Raw genomic sequence first — 18,893 nt, forward strand, 5'->3', positions numbered from 1 at the left:
AACATTCCTTCCTTATCACTGATCATACGTTACGAATGTCAAGTGTCATACAAGTAGTTATTGAATAGTGTTTCACGAAATTGGCAAAGTGCATCATTAGGCCATCTTAACTACTGAAATCGACGTTCTGTACAGTGTGACGGAAATTATAACGATAGTCCCTTTAAAGTCAAAATGACATTTTCATTAAAGAAGATGGCAAATGGATATGAGTCAGTTTTTATGCAAAATTATAAATTGTCTAAATTTATACAAACGCTTGAAAGCGTTCAAATACCATGGTTTCATCTAGATTTTGACACTTACACAGTGTACATCTAACGTTTCAATATACTCAGAAAAAGTTTTTAATTTTCAAAATTTTATTTTCTTATCTCACTTTAATTATTATAATGCATAAACGTGTGTGTTAACTTGTGCTTAATATGCGTGTGCATGATCTAGCGTTCGTGCAAATATTTCTACGAAAAGCTCTGATAGAACGTGTCATTGTACATGTACATTGTCTAAAACGCAAGAGCAGAAGTAATCGGATTTGTACTGTTTCGAAATTGTACACTTTATATAATATTTGAGCAAAATACTAACCAATAACTGTATGTTTCCATGAGGGCAAATTATGTAAGAATAGAGTTATTGAATAAAATCAACAATTTTAGCTTATAAACATGGAAAAATGATAAAGTTCCTGGTGGTGAGGGGCAAATAGTTGGATGTCAACAACTATAACAAGTTTAGCATTATTAGTCATTATGAGTCGTCATGTTCTTTTGAATTATGACACGTAATTTAATATCTACAGTTTGTTTGACATAAATTCAACGAGTTGGTATATACATTTGTAATTCCTTATCTATGTCAGAATTTTTACATGAAAACGTACATGTGTTCTGAACGCACTTTGGAATATAAAGAACTGAATTTAACCTCCACTGCCTTGATAAACTAATGTTGACTTCCAGTGTTCACAGTATCGATTATTTAAGACAAAAAATGACGTTTTTCAACTTAAAATATAAAAAAATGAATATAATTATTCGATGGACAATGCTACTTATTATTCTCACGACTATTATATTTGCACACAGTACAATAAGTCAGTTTCGGACAAATTCATTTGCAGTGTCGCCGTTAATACACGAAGTTAATCATATTGCTCTTGTGTAGTCATATCAAAATGTTCTTGAATTATTCATCTGATTGCATGACTATTTAATCTTTCATTCCATGAATCTCTTATATCGTAGTAAAATTACACAAGATGACGGTTTTTTTGTCTGAAATGACCGGGTACCGTCGATAAGTAGGTCCCGATAAATCCTGGATTGAGAACGGGGTATATACATTAAACTTAAAAAGCTTTTGTACACAAACTTATGAACAATGTCTCATATTTAGCCATAATTGCGGTTCTTCAATTTAACCTTAAGCAAACCATTTTGTTTTATTGATAATTGTAAAAAATAAGAATAAAAGAAATAAAGATTGTTTCATTTTCAACAAATTTGAATTTCTTTCGTTTGATCAACCGATATTATGTACTCTACAGGTTGATGATTTACTGTTATTGGATTTCATTTTTAACAGATAATTAAATACGTAAAGAATGTGTTCCGTTGTCTTACATGACAATTCCATTAAAAGTTTCATTTTTTGTCATTCTCCGTAAAAGCATGTATGCAAGATACTGGTTAATATTTATACTGACTATAAATGAATACAAATGTATATGAAATAACTTGTACAGTAATTGACACAAGTCAATATGCCTGGTGTGAATTTAAAATAAGCTTTGATCTGATATATCTGAAATACAAATTAAAGGTTATATGACCGGTTGCTTTATTGCGAACGTAATTCGAAAAACAAATTGTGAGCTAAATTAATTCACGTTTTGAAGAAGTAATATAACATAAATATTTGACTCTAAACAATGGATTGAAAGGACAAAAGTTATGCTGTGGACAAGAACATAAAGAAAAATAGGTTTTCAGGAATAACTGCTTAATAAAATGTAACGCAGTTTATAATACCTAGTTACTTTAAAAGAATTGTTTGAGTGCATAAAAATATTGCATCATGTACAATAGATGATTCGCTGAAAAATTGACATATAGTGCAACATAGATGCATGGTTGGAAACGTTATAAAGTCGTATCAAAGTCTGCTCAATTATTTACTGACTATATAGCTGGACAGCACATCGAGGTCTGTTTGAGAGTTCTGTTTTAATTTTTTGTTCCACAATAAGTTAAAGTTAACCGGGTTAATAGGCAGTTCATAGTAGAATGAGCAATTGTTGTAGTAACAATGTAATAACAATAAACATTCCATCTGAGATATAGAATCTTGTGTGTATGTATGTGTGTGTCTTTGAGGATTGTAAGTGATGCCATATGATAGACAGTTGTGCAGTAAGAGGTTAACTTGTCGGTTATAGCCGACTTGTAAAATAATGATGTTTTAATTGATTTATTTGAACTTACATCTTGTAACTAAAAGTTAAATAAGTGAAGAAAAGAAAAAAAAAAAAGAAAATGCAATACAAAATAATAATGGAATATTTCTAAACCGTTTTTAAAATGATTAACTTTGTGTTTTTTATTATTATTGGATTGATTGGATTGGATAAGTTGTGAACTTATAATTATGGGTCTTATGATACGAGGAAAACGGAAGAATGTTGGTAAGTAATACTTTCACTGGTGTATGACTTTTTATGACATTCATATTTTAGGTAGTAAGAATCAACAGATTTTCTTCGTCTTGGACCTTAATGAATATATTTATTTCACACCTTGTATAATATATCCAATGAAATGTCAGCGTTTACATCACGTGCTACTCCTATAAAAGCCATTATCGGATCCAATGTAATCATATTTGGTCTCTTTCATTTCCAGAGTTCAAAAGTTCATATCAAATGTATATTGTACCCGACATGTTCGTTTCCAGGGTAAAAATGTAATATCAAATGAATATCTTACTCAACCTAGCCTCGTTTCTTTTTCAGAGTCTAACATATACATTATTCCTTCCAATGGAAGAACTATGTTTGTTGAAACTCACTGAAACTCATACATATTATCTAAACTTTCATATAAATGTCATTTTTGCTTGTTTTAATTATTTCTTCGTTTTCTATAATTACATAGAGCTCTCATAAAAGCATCGTTTAGTCTATTTCAAGGTTAAATTGTCATTCACATTATTATTAACATCATCATCGTCATCATAATAATGATCATTAACCGCTTTTCATCATCAAATTTTCATACTCATTTATTTGAAGTACAATCATAGATACTTCATAGATCTAAGACAAATCTTTTATTTAGTAGTTTTAGCCGTACACTACAAACATTTTATACTTACATGTATTATAGCAACTTAAAAAAACTATCCTGCGGGGTAGGCAATTAGTAAGATGCACAGACTGACATTTTTATCATGTTATCAAAAGAACGTAACGATCTTCATGGATGTATCTCAATGAAATAGTTCGTTCAAAGCAAAGTGTAATAGTAAAGCATTCACTTTTATTTTCTTTAGGTTTCAGAACGTTTTGGAGATTGTTATTGTTTACATATTGATACAATAGTGGGCTTTAATGTGTTAAGAAAATAAACACTTGAAGCTATGAATCTAAAATGAAACAAAAAAATGTTAATGGATTCAAAGAAGTCGTGACAATTATTCGAGAATTCGAGAATCAAAGAATTCGACTCGCAGATATTAAATCCGGGATAGACTGAAATGAAACAGACAATTTCGTTTTTCTTTATATGTTCTTAAAATGTAGTTGCTCATTGGTGGCCATGTGTTTTACATTCTTTTCTTTCTCTTTTTTCTTTCACATATTTATTTGTTATTTTGACTAAAAAAATTAATGAAAGCATACATGTCTCTTTATGTGTGGTTTTCTTTCTCTTTTTCTTTTGTTTTTGTTATTTTTTGTTTTGCTTTAAGCCTTGCAGAAATTGTAATAGTTATATAGGGACTTTCCAGTTTTATTGGTGACCCTTCGTGCATTATTTCAAGAACGAGCGGGAGCTTAAAGTAGAATTCGCAGATTCTCCATTTAGTTAGCTGAATAGATTCCTCACATGCAACAATTAGCAGGTACGGGAAAGTGGTTTGAAGTCAAAGATCATAACAACTCCTCGGTCATGGACACGCCTATGTTTATTTGTTGAACACATCTAAAAAAAGGTTTTTAGGTGACCCTGGAACTATTTTAATGCAAGTCAGAATAAAATTACACTTGCCATATATTTTTTTCTATTACGTAATATCACGTGATCAGAAAAAGCCTAAAGGGCGACAAAAACGCCGTTTAACGGGATATATTAAAGGTATGTAATAAAGGATATGCGGAATGTACCGTAAAACAATGAAAATAAGCAATATCACGTGATGCCATCTCTGTAACCGTTAGGAAGATATTTTTAGAAGGGATTAAAAACGTGTCTAGTTTTTCACGCCATTTAATCTGTACCGCACACAAGGAGTATCATGTTTTTATGCAATCAGAACTGGTACAGATTTATTATTTCCCACCTTTTAAAATATACATATATTACTAATGCACATACAGCGTTTTCCCCACGTGATGTTCAACAGACATCATTATTCGTCAATCTATATACCGTCTGTCTCCACTGTCCATTTGTCTCTTTGCAAAAAATATGATATTAAGACATTTTGACATTGCTAATTCAGAGTTAATCTAAGCCTTGTGTTTTTCTTCTCTATACGACAGGATCCGTATAAGGTGTGGTAAAGCATGTGTTTTTTTAAATTGTTTATTTGTTTTTTTGTTTGTTTGCTTTTTGTGTTGTTTTTTTTCCATAGTTTGGCCTAAACTTGGACTTCACTTTAAATAATTACAATTGCTAGATATCTATCGGCCTCGCTAGTTCTTATGCCTAGAGCAACACAACATTTTTGATAATTATGTTTAAAACGATCTGATGCTAGTTTTTCTATAAACTGTCCCTGGACATGAAACTAATACCTTGGCCAGACAGGTGTTGTATCAAACACAGCGCGGAATCTGAAAAGAAGGGTTGTCATAACGAACGATCACTACATTTGATTTCCAAAAAAAGTAAATGGTGTTAAACCAATACAAATACACTTTTTCAGCCTCAAATACACACTTACTAGCAAACCGTTGCCTTGTTGCAGTAATGTCTTTTTTAAATGTTTCATTAATATCATTTATATATTTAGGTAAATTTACCACTTGAGTTCACGCTTTATGATGATATCTGTACAATGTAAATTATAACAATTCACTAAATCTATCGAGAAAGACACACGCACATAATTATGAGGATTTCCTCTCTTATATTTGCTAATGAATTGCTACGAGACGTTTTAATTTGTTTATAAATATTTTTAGAAATTTGGTATCCTTTTAGAGGATTTTACTCGAAATGTCGCAAATATTTATTATTATTTTCGGAAATTAATGAACCATGACATTGATACTTGATTAGCTGAACTTAAAATAAGAAAGAATCGTTATCTTATAAAAACAATTCATAGTTTCTAAACAAAGCTACGTTACAACTACAAAGCGGTACGTTGATTTGAACATATGCATACTTTTTAGTTGATACAAAAATTTTATATGACATGTTTTTACATTTTGAAATCTTTAGCAACTATCTTCATTACTAGTATTTGTATCATAGTTTGGAGATCTTTCTATTGACTAAAATCGTATACTTATGCATGCACAGTGCATTAACTGGAGTACAGGTAATACCGCACTCTCTGTCTAGAGCATGCTCGTTGATTGGCTCATGTTTTCTGGGGTTTACTTATTATGACGACAATGAAAGGGATGATGATAGAGAAATCATATTCAGATGTATGTACATTGGTTCATATTTTATTTTAATTTTGGGGGTTTATATTGTGACGACAGGGAAAGTGGCCATTATACAAAAGAAATCAAAACACTTAGCAATCTAATTTATACTAGGTATGGGGAGAGGGTCTACGCCCTTCATACAAATCAGATAGCTTCGTGTTTCTTCGATGCCCTTTCAGTTACTTAGAGACCTGTATATTAAGTTTTAATGACAGCCAATATGACAAAACATGTACAGAATTTATTTAATTTTAGTTGTAATTGATTAATTTTGGATATTTTCACGTATTTACAAAACAAATATATTACTGGATGATAATACGTTGTAACCATTGCAGAGCAACGTTTGTGGGACAAATATATAGATTGTTGCTTTGTGGAGATGCTCCCTCCAGAGAGATTTAAAGTGAAGTTTTAGAGTGGAAGGAATTGAAACTGTTGTTGTTAAGATATAATTACCCTACAGATGGCCAGTATACAGAGGTTGTACTGTATATACCTTTAACAAGCTATCGTAAAAATATATCTTTGCTTAGCCTTGGATGTTCACATGGAAGATCAAGTCAACGATGCCTTTGCACTTGAATGAATCCACAATTCAAACCTTTTGGAATCTCTTTATTGATAAACACTTGTTACTAAGTCTAACAATCGTAAAACACGCACACGCACGCATGCACGGACGCACGCAATAATAATAATAATAATTAATAATAATGTAACATATTATGACTTAATTTAGGCAATCAATAATACAATGGGTGATTAACTGTATTTGCTATGGCCATCCCGCATTAAAACAATTTGTTTGTTTGTGTGATGTACATGTCTATGTTTGTATGAATTGGAAATTTGATGAAAGAATGACAACAAAAAACAACAACAAAAAACATAAATCAAGTATAAAGAAATAATTATTGTATTTTTGACCCACAAGAGATCGATCGATCGATCGATCTTGTTTTCAAATATATAAATTATTCGAGTAAAATTATAGTTGAGGAATTTTTCAATTTATTCTGTTTATCATTCTTGATATTTATCGAGAAGAACTGCCACTTTTAACGAGTGTAATAACAAAAATGACCATTTCTAAATGCCACGCACAGTGTCAAGTAGCAATATATGCAGTTGTTACGTAACATGTCACAAGACATGGTGTATGTTTGCATTGTAATATCTTCTTATCCAATAATGCATTGCGTTCATGTTTAGTGCAGTTGAATCATGCTTTATGATGTCTCTATACAAACTCGTTGATTACTGCATGTTCTTACAAAAATATATGTCGTTCTTTTCAATTCTTTAAGGTGATATTGTTTGAAGTTTATATGTTAATAACTGCAAATCGGCTCTTACTCGGCAGTAATTAGTGTAGCCGCTTTTTCATGAAGAAACCAGTGCTGATATTGAAAATCGTGATTGGCATATTTTAATTAGCCAGGTCAGGTGTTTCTAAAAAGGCTGATAACACTGTAGCAATGTGAGGTTACATTCAAATTTATTACATAGATAATACACGTGGAGATCAGCTCGCAGAGACAAATGAGTACACAGTAACTCCTGATATCCTTTTAACTCTAAGAAAAATGTCAATTATTAATTGCTGACTGTTTATATTTTCTAGAAAAAAGTAAGCAAAACATTATTTTGTTTCATATGACAGGAATGAATTGCATTAACAATCCTAGGTATTGTTGAGAACTCATTGTTTTACATGCAAGATTATGTAATTGGACCAAATCCTTGTTTGTACGTGACTGCTGGGGAAAAATTATGTTATGCTTAATTAAAGAGGTGACACTTTCTATATATTTATCTGAAATCAAGTTGTAAGAGCCGATTTGCAGTTATATGGGTAAGAGTTCGATAAGACTCCCTACGGTCGTCTTAATGCAAACTCTTACCCATACATGTTTAATGAAAAGGATACGTGTTTTGATTCATTACAAGATAGATGCAAAACATAGTTTTTAAGAAGGAAGAGGATTTAACAACAAAGACACTATGACTGAACGGGTATAGACGTTTCAAGTAAATTTACATAAATAGTGCATAATGTGACCAGACAACCGATCAAGAAACTTTTCAAAGTATGAGCAGAAACACAATGATACACTTTCGAATTGCACTAAGGGCCAATTATGCCCCAGAAATCCATTTTTATTTGTTTGGGTCGTCAGACCAAACAAATAATGGTAGCGAAATTTCAGACTCTAATGCTGTTAATTGCAAGTGCCGAAAGTAGACCGCTTTTTTAAAGCGGTTACTTCCCTTTATATGTAACACTTAGGCCGAAAAAATTAGGGGAGATCACTGCGTAAATATGGTCACATGACAGGCGGATTAATTTTCAAGCAAAATAATTCCCGAATGGTCGAAGATTTCTAATATTGCTTTATTTTTTATAGATATACATGCTTATAGTAAGCGCCATGATTATTTACACAAGTGTTAAACAACAGTAAGCGTCGTTACAAACCCTAACTAGAATAATATGGTTTTCTTCAGACCGTTAACACATAAATCCACCGTGCGCTCGCTTAGGAAGCGAGAGGTCTGGAGTTCAAATCCCAGTTAAGGCAAATCTTTTTTTTTTCAAATTGTTTAAGTGAAATAAACATTGGATCGAATATCAGTGTTGCAATTAGTTTTATAGCCAATCTACTAAATTAAAACGCTGGAAAGCATTGGTGGCACTATACAAAAACAAATTGTTTTATAATCTCACAACCTTCACCATTCTGACATTCTGAGGCCCAAACAAATTCAGCGCCTTCTGTGCTTTGATTCTCTTTCTCTTAACTTCTTTTATATCTAGTTGCAGTTTCCAACAAAAAAATCATTTGCCATTTATTTGAAGTACTTTGCAGTTGGTATAATGAAAGTGAATAAATACTTTGTATAAAAGTCAACATACTACTTTGTTTACATTTTGCTACTTTTACGACAAATTACTGCAAGTATTAATCGCTTCTTTCTTCAGTTGTTAAACGTGTAACCTTTTAACCGTTTTAATCCATTAATAAAACATTATTAAAACAAGTTAAGAATTTCTGAAATATGGATTTCTCAGTCATAATGTGCCTTAAATTAAGGAAAATGAAAGGAAATGAAGTTATGTTACCAACAAATCAACAGTTTTCTGTAATTATATACCTTATCCCAAACGTTGATTTAATTCCTTGTGTATAGAATATATCTTTAATAAACGGCTGAGTATGAAATTACTGCTTTTTCTAGCATTATCGGCATCTGAAAATTATATAGTGATAATCATCTGAAATTAGTAATAGTTTTACAGACATGACTGACAAGGATACTGGCACTCTCCGTCTCTTTTATAGTGTCACATTTTTGATACTTTGGCTAAACGCTGAAAACTTGTGTTCAATAGAAAAGCAAGATCTCTGATGACAATTAAAACGTACTAGTAAATTTTTTTAGTGAGGTACCTTTAACGTATTTAATTCGTGGGAATATACCATTGTAAACTGACGAATATTTGCCTGTATGGTTATTCCCGATATGTATTGTAGAACGAACGTGATTTGACTGATAGGTTTATTTGTTTACGATATTTTCAAAATTAATTTAATCTAATTACTATCATCCGCTATTTGCCTGAAATCCGTAACATATATATGTATATATAAAGTAGTTATTTGGGTCTGTGACACAATCTGACCAAACATATTGGAAGCAATATATATCAAGTTTTTCTTTACCACATATAATTATGCCTGTGACCATATAAGTATAAATATCAGGAAGTTTATCATCAGTTATATTCTGTAACAATTTGCATGGTTATATGGTAGAACAAAACTGTTTGTTGCTTGTCGCTTTACATATTACAAATAAAGACATTTTTAACAAAGCCATTGTTGTTTAAAAGAGTTTTTAAGTTAACAAAAAATATAACGTGAATATTTGTATTACTTAATCAAATGACAGATTTTAAAATTCAAAGATCATGAAATTATATACATGTACAAACAATAAAGACTAGTTTTTTTACTGGTATTCAAGGAAGTATAATGAAATTACCAATAAATTTGTAAACCTTTAAATCTCCTTTAATTAAAGATATGTTAAGCTCCAATTTGAATATGTTAACTGATTATACTTATAAATGCAGAAAATGTGTTTGATTTTAAATAAAACATATTTACCATATTTTTCTGCATTTTTTTAAGTTCATACTCGGTATCAAAATGAAAGGTTTCAGGGAAAACATATGACTTTTTTGTTTAGACATTATGCATAAGGAAGAATGTTTTCACCTAAGGTGATAATTGGTAAAAGAGGATAAAATGCAAGTGCGAAGAACCGCATTAATACAAATCATAAAAGCAAACATGATTTTACCAGATTTCCTTTCACCTATTAATCGGAGCAAGTGGTTTTGATGATTACATGTGGTACCATCTGACTGTACCTTCATGTATTTATTTATTACGTAACTTATCCTCTTTACCTTATCTCAAACGTGTAAATAACAACTATGTGTGTTATTTCCCGTTGTAAAACTTCTATGGCAGTGATAATAAAATACACCATTTTTTGTATACATTTTTGTTTTCCTTAACACTCTTCAGGTGTGTGGTACCTTTATTTAAAATAACAATTCTGCTAAAATGGAACATTTATAATCAAGGTGATTGTTTTGTTATTCTTTAAAAAAAGTGAAAACATTTGTACCATGGGTCTAATGATTAGAGGGAAGCGAAAGAATCTTGGTAAGTTGAAACACCATTTTATAAATCCCCACTTTATTTGAATGAGATTACATAAAAGTATCAGCTTTAATACGTAAAACAGGTAATAGTACTAAATAAAATAATTTAAAATAAAATAAAATAATAATAATAATGAAAAATAATTCGAAAAAGTCTTTTGAGAAATATTTTTTACGTTTAGGAAAATTTCGCGAATAATTAGATAGAATAATTCTAGTTGCTTACTTGTAAACACAGTTCCTTAATTTGAAGAATACACTATATATACACGACATAAAAATGGGAATTGAGAATATTATCAAACGAGATTAACTTCATTTATGTTCATTGCGTAAAATATACTTGAACATATAAATGATTCTTGATAACTTCTCATTTATTTTGTTGATATTTATCCATTGTATATAAATTTAGCATCCTTTTAGGAAAAATTAATACGATGTCGGATCCTTATGACATAATGCGTAAATGACGTCAAAAAAATACCAATGACACGTGTCCTTTATTGAAATATAAATAAATATATCAATAAATATTGATATTGATATATCTATACTTTACGTAATATTGTAAAACAAAAAATCGCAAGTGTGTAACAGCGCATCATTCGGGTTCATTCATCAGTGATTTACCAAAATTTGTTCAGAAATAGCGTATTGTGTTTTTATCTTTAATATCTTTACCTTTTTCAACTATAATATATAAGTGGTGGCGTGTCCGAGTGGTTGAAGCGTGTCGCACTGGTAATCTAAGGATTGCTGGCCGCGTGGGCTCAAACCCTATCAGGGGCAAGTCGTTTTTTCAATTAGCGAATAGCTTTCAACACAACCGAACTAAAACAAATTAGTACAAACTAACTACTTTTAATAATAGAAGCCGAGGTAAAGTAGCCAAATGCAAATGATAATAAAGCTTTTGAAAATGCTTTATAATGTGGAATGTGTACCTGCTGAGCATCTGTCAGTTTTCATTATGAAGACCTACTGATATAGGGCGTTATATAACTAATTACATATTATACAGTTGCAAGTCCAACAGAGAATATAATGTGTTTTTATTGTTTCTTTGTTGTTATTCTATAACAAAAATAGATATTGAATGTTTTACTTTGAAGCAGTCAAAACAAATGCTACATCTTAAGTTTCAAGAAACTGATTTTTATTTAATTTGAAGTTGATTTGAATTTGTAACATATTGTAACAGATTGTTTCATCTATTTTTGCCTCTATTAGAAAGTGTAGATTTGACAAATGTAAAGAATATCAAATACGAATTATGGTTGAAAGATAAAGTTTACAATTATAGATAGGTGTTTCATCTTCCATTGTAATTTCAATTCGAGATCTATTCTGTTTGACACAATGATATTAATTCATTCAATCTGTTTAACCATTAATGCAATTATTAAAGAGATAAAAACACACACTTTAAAACTGTACGCTTTCAGTGTATTTTAATAAAATAAACTTTGAGAAAAATGATCTTAACTTTAAAAAAAAAGAAAATATATTTTAAATTCGTTAATAACAGATTTTGCAGTATTATCACGATATTTCTACTGTGTGACTAACGCGGTAAGGGTTAATTTGGCATATTCTGACCTATTTTGTGGTATTTTTCGTAAGTAAGTGCTGTTTGCCAACGTGTTGATTACTTTCTTTTTGACTTTGGCAATATTTTAATTTTTATTCATCTTAATAATGTTCATGAAAATAAGCATGAATCTGCCGCTTTAATTATATATTCCTACAATTAGTTTAATGACGATATTGTAAAGCACCTTAAAAAAATCAGCAAAAAACATATCCTTAATTCATTTTGCCTTTGTTAGGTTATATGCTATTTTATTTCTAAGAAATGTATAACCATGCAGAAAAATCGAATGTCCACTTCAACGAAAAAGAGGTGAAAACAAAATTTACCGAAAATGATCTTTTCCGGTTGTATAAAAATAATGCCTTTTTATAAGATTCATTCATCTAATTCTTAAAGTCTTAACTACTTACAATTCATGTATTTTTGGACATTTTTTTCCATGTAATAGCACTCATTTTCCGTGTCTTGTTTCCAAGCGGGTATTGGTCATATTGAAACATGCACAGTTCTGGATAAAAGTTGTTCCATTACAGTTGATTATTTGTTATTATATTGGAAAACAACACTAAATATTAGATTAGTGTAGAATAAAATTCATGAAATGGATTACCTACAACTGTTACGTAATAACATTCGGAATTTTTCAAAGATAACTTTACAGTAATATAATATACAAAATATTGTTTAGGTTTCATATACACACGGCGAGTTGTGGCTTAAAAAAGGCTGTAGATAATTTTTATCTTTTTTTTTTTTTTTTTTTTTTTTTTTTATCTAAAATCGAGTTAAATTAATATACCGAATACCTCACCAAAACAGAAAAGTGCAATTAAAAAAAAAAACAACATTTCGAATAATTTTGGACAAGTTAATTCAAATAAGTGGAATGTTTTTAATACAAAGAAGCGCATGCATTTGGATAAAATGATTCGTATAAGAGTATCCAAAGATTGAATTTGTTATATTGGAATCATAAACGGAATAATTATGGGTCTTATGATTCGAGCTAAGCGTAAGAAACGTAAGTATACGATAACACTTGTCTATCTGATCAAAATTGTCAGCGTTTGATTGTTTCAAATATATGAATATTCATCTAATGACATATAGACTAAAGTATTGACTAAAAAAGAGAAATTTTGATCGTAGAAAATGGTCATTTGTTAGTTGTCGTCTGCTCCACAAGGAAAGGCTTCTCCAACAAGTAACATAACAAAATGATTTAGCGTGTTTTGGTTCTGATTTATACTTCATGATTATTTGCAGCAACATCTTCTACCGAATCAGCGGTCATTCTTTTGCCATTTTTCTGCAAAATCATATGAGAAATGCTTCATGTATAAACAGACCATTTCAAACGTTTCCAGAATTTACTACAAATTATAAAATTATGTAGGTAAACAAAATAATTTTGCAGTATGACGCTTTTACGATTTTTATTTTTTTCTTACAAACAACAATAATATAGCTATTTAGATGTTATGCACGCCACTAGCAGAATACAATTTCTTGCAATTCATGTGGTGTCCTTTTGTCCTTTTCTTACTTGCTTGATATTTCAATATCTAAATCAGCAGATATGAGAGTGTTATTAATATTCTAAGTTAAGAACTTACTACTTGATATTCATGTCACAAAATAAGAAAAAAAAATGTTACAGACACAATTAATATACGTTCATTTTTTTTTAATTCATTGTATTTCCAAACTAAAAAAAAAGAAAATAATGGACGACATAAGTATAATTTATGATGTTCAACATGACTATGTTACAAACAATCTCATTAAAAAAAACTCGACTTATGGAAAAAATGATACAAAGTTTTCAACCGTAATGTGTTTCTATAAAGTTGTCTATAAGATTTTACTGAAACCTCTGATAAAACTAAATACAAAATGACAAAGTACGTAACATGTGAGGTTAAAGATGTCAATTCCTACACCATAAGCGTGTTCTGTAGAACGTTCGAAATCAAGCTCTCTTATATTTAAAGCTCCTCACACCAGATTTGAAGCTCAGTACGTTTTAGTATTTTTGTTTTTAAAATTCCTCTTTATTAAAATGGACTGTTCCAGATACCAAGCAGGACTAATCCATTCAGCAGGTTAAGGGTTAAATGTCTCCGTGTAAGGCCTACTGCTACACGCATAATGGGCTCACACATTGTAGTATCGTTTTTAAACATCATAGAAATCTGTTAAAATATTGTCTTTGTCAATTAAAAACATCAACAACAATGCCTAAAATTTATCAACATCGCTATCATTCATGTGATTAAAACAAACCAGAAAAGAACATGCATTTTTGCAGATGTACGTACAAAAACTACATGCAATTAAGTACATATTAAACCTAGGGTAAGCGAAGGATTTTATTGATTCAAAATAGGATTTTGCTCATAAAATATAGAATTATATTTATTAATCGTGGTTTTGCACTTGGTATACGATACGGTTCATTGTAACTGATACTGTAACAAGTAGTCCCAAGTGACCAGAAGTTGTCGAAACCTCATATAAAAGGTTAAACTAATGTATAAATATTGCATCGTATAGCTGCGTATGGCTTTTCGTAGTGCATCTATAATTCTGCAGTCATTTATTATCTCTGACTTGTTTAGCTGTATCATCTATTTGTTTAATGAAATAACAGAGTTATAACATTTGATATACAAGATAAAGCTTTGTCATTGCAGAGCGGCATGCTGGTGATGTGAACACATGAAATAAATTCAGAACATGTATTCTTTTATCTGTTTGTAAAATGAATCGTTTTCAAAGAACACAATATGTACAATGTAAATGGGTATAACTTTGATACAATGTTTTGATATGAAGCAGATTTTTATCTCATCATTTATCTATTTCATTTTTCTTTTTTTTGGCGACGCCGGTGAGCGGCGTCGTCTATTATGGAACGCTTTTTATTTTTGCCTATGGAAGGAGCTGTTATTATTAGCAGTTAATTTCATGTTGTGTAAATTAGTTTTATTTTGATTCGTAAAAATCAAGTAAACAAATGTGTTGTTATATTTGTATTTAATAACTTTATGTAAAAAGCATGTGCATTGTGATATTATTTTCACGAAATTGCGGGTTAAGTTTAACAGCTTGTCCCTTAGTTTTAATGACAATACTAAAACCCGGATTTCGAATATCGTTGTGGTCTAGATTGAGGCCGTATCATTTATACATTTTCAAAATTTTCCTACAAGAAGAAAGTTCACCTGCAATTGAGTATAAGGATAGGTAATGGAACTGTTGTAAACGATTATCCTATTGATTTTATCCTTATTACATTTATCTGTTGCGCAGAATGGTTGTTTTTACAAAGTGTACCAGTATCCGGATGTTGAAAGCTATCCAATTTTCTGCAATTACTGCTGACACATGGCCATCTATTTTTTTATGAATACTTTACCATTAATTTGCATGGCTTGATAAAATTGAACCTGCAACATTTCATAATTTTGCTGTTTATCGTGTTCTTTTGGGTTTCAGGTTTTCTTTATTTTAAGGGGAAGTAACTTATGTTTACTAAATTATTTGTTCTTTTCTGTCTATCTTAGGTATTACTTATAATACTATTTTTGTTGTATATAATTCACCAGTTGTAAGGTCATCAAAAGCATGTTAATGTTAATGTTAGGATTTCATATTTATTTAATATAAACTGGGAATTATTAATGTTATACGTGTGCATGTACATGTATATCTTAGACAGTAGTATATTGATATGTTGAGACTTATAATTTTTCTGCATTTAAAGAGATACAGTTATGTCATTATTATTAAAGGGATGAGACTTTCATTTAAAGTTATAAATGATAAAACATGTATTGATTGAAAATGTCCTTAAACTTGGATCAAGCAATATAATTAATAAAGTCTCAAAAATCATATTCTGAATAGTTATTCTATTTTTTTTCTAACATGTGCATAGTTTGAAAAGGACAGCTTCTGTCTTATCTATTTGTAATGAAGAGACACCGGTCTCAACATCCAGGTCTCCTGAGTCAACGCGACAACAGACTGTACATAGAGTAGATTGTTACTTGCCCTTGAATAAATTTGTGCACTAAATTTATAGTGGGTGATTTGTGCCACATGAAAACCAACATAGTACAAAAAGTAACTGGGCGCCAGATGAAAACATGAAAATACAATCTACCACAAAGTGGTTTGTTTGTTGCATTTTCATGTTTTTGCCCGGTGCCCTTGATGCAAAATACAAATCAGCCTTCATAAAATTTCTTATGTTGGTCACAGGTTAATGAGTTCTGGTCAAGCTCAAAGTTTTTCTCATCCTATGACTGCATATAAGCACGAGTTCAATTTCCTATGCTCTGTAACATAAGAAATTCACGAACACAAATCGATATAGTGGGGAAATATGTTGTGGTTTAGAACTGTTTCATTATTAAAGAGAAAATGTGTAGCAGGACGGATAGCTCAGTTGGTCTTCTGAAAGTCATGGGTTTGAGTCATGGTCAGGCAGTTTCAGTCAGGGTTTAGAAGTGGTTTTTCAATTGACACATGTTTGATTCTTTTCACAGATTGCATTATTTGAAATGGACAAAGGCAGTATTGCATGATACTTTTAGATCTACAAAGGGCATTTGATACAGTTGAACACACTATCCTGCACTTGAAGAAGTTGTTTTTCTTCTTCTTCATGAAACTTCAAGCATCTGCCATATATAATGACATTCTTACATGGTTTAAGTCTTATCTCTGATAGTAGCTGGTTGATGTGGCTGGTACTTATTCTACTACTGCTCTGAGTACCTATGCTGTCCCCCTGATGTTCATTTTAGGTCCTCTTTTATGTCTAATATATGTCAATTACATGTCTTCAACCCTAAGCAATAAGCTTTTATTATAATGCACAGGCACGAGTATCAGACCTTGGATGAAAAAAAATATGGCCAGATTGATAAAAAAAACCTGTGTTCATCTTAAAAGTGTCAACAACCAAAATAAAATGTAAATAATGACCCCCTTTAAAATATACTTCAAGTTGATAGTATATTTTTAAAGGGGATCATTATTTACATTTTTTGTTTTGGTTTTTATAAAACACAGTTTTTTTATCAATCTGGTCATCTGGTCATTTTTTTCTTCCCAGGTCCGATACTCGTGCCAGTGATTATATGCTGATGACTCAGGAATCCTTGTGTCTCAAAAATTAAATCTGAAGAAATTCTTTCTTATAACATGAGTCTTATAAGATTGCTTAATTGACTATAAATTGCCTTTGCATCTTGGCAAGACAGATTCTATTCTTTTTTGGTTTAAGTTTCAACTTAACCTGGCCCTAGCCTCCAGGTCACATGTAATGGTACTGCTATAAAGTACACATCTTTTGTTAAGTATTTAGGTGCAAATCTGGATCAAATTCTTTTGGCGTCGCCCTTTGATGCTTTGCATCAATGCTTTTCTTGTCTTTATTTAGATAATATGGAATAAAAAAAGTCTACTGCGTGCGAAGAAATAATATTTAATATTGTTTTGATAATGATTCCTACTTCTTTATCAGCATATTTTATAAATCCGTGGAAAATATGAGTCAATGCAACTATAGGTTAATAAAATGTTAACTATTGTTTAAAATTATTTCGTTTTGCGCAGTAGTTTATTTATTTTCTTGTCATAACAACGATCAATTTGCCCCAACACAGGAAAAATGTTCGTCTGATAATATACACTTTGAACCATTTAATGTTTTATATTGAAAAAAGTATGAACAAAGACGTGGTAGTGATATATATATATTTGATGTCAAACATATAATTCAGTCAATTGTTTATGCATGCATTATTAGGAATTAACACGTAGGTGAACGGTCTTTAATACAAGTTGCATAAAGAAGGTTTCAAATTTTTACAAGGCAGTCATTGTTTACCATATAGTTCGTCTTCTTTGAAAAAAAGGCGACACTATGGCTGTATCTGTATGGGAATAATAGTTTTTTTTAATACAGTACAATACAAAACGATACGATACGTAACGTTACGATACGATACGATACGATGCAATGCAATGCGGTACGTTTTATCTTGCCTATAATTTTACAACCTTGCATCACCAGCGAAGGACCCATGCAAACAATACGACGAAATTTAATTTACGTATATCACTGATGAACTTACATACTATATGGTTGTAGTAATCACTAGGAAATCATGTATATGGTCGGGGCTTCTGTGGGATCTAAGAAATTAAAAGACTAAAATGGCCACTTAACTGGCTTTCCTGGCTAACATAACACAGTAAGCCAATTTCCTGTCCCTCTGGGCGTTAAAACGAATTTTCGTGATATTTGTACCGTTTTGAAAGAGTGCAGCGGTCAATATATCACCTAATGAATTTTTATATCATTGTAAAACTGATTTTTTTTCATATTAGACTAAATATGAACTTATTATTAACCTAAACTAAATACCTTCTAGGCATGAATATTGCTATTTTTACTCCAACAACATTCATGTCTATCAAGGGATTTGTTTTATCAATAATTATAACAATGTTATCATAGCATGTAGTGTTATTAATGCAATCGGTAAATTATCCCATGTCAAAACAGCACCAAAATGAATTGTAAAATATTTATGCTGCTGGCAAAACGTTATAATCTTCTATTTAACACTCTTTGGGGACAATGTGTTAAA

This window comes from Ruditapes philippinarum, unplaced genomic scaffold, assembly GCF_026571515.1.
Source record: "Ruditapes philippinarum isolate M1 unplaced genomic scaffold, ASM2657151v2 ctg462_1_1_1_1, whole genome shotgun sequence".
Taxonomy (NCBI): Eukaryota; Metazoa; Mollusca; class Bivalvia; order Venerida; family Veneridae; genus Ruditapes; species Ruditapes philippinarum.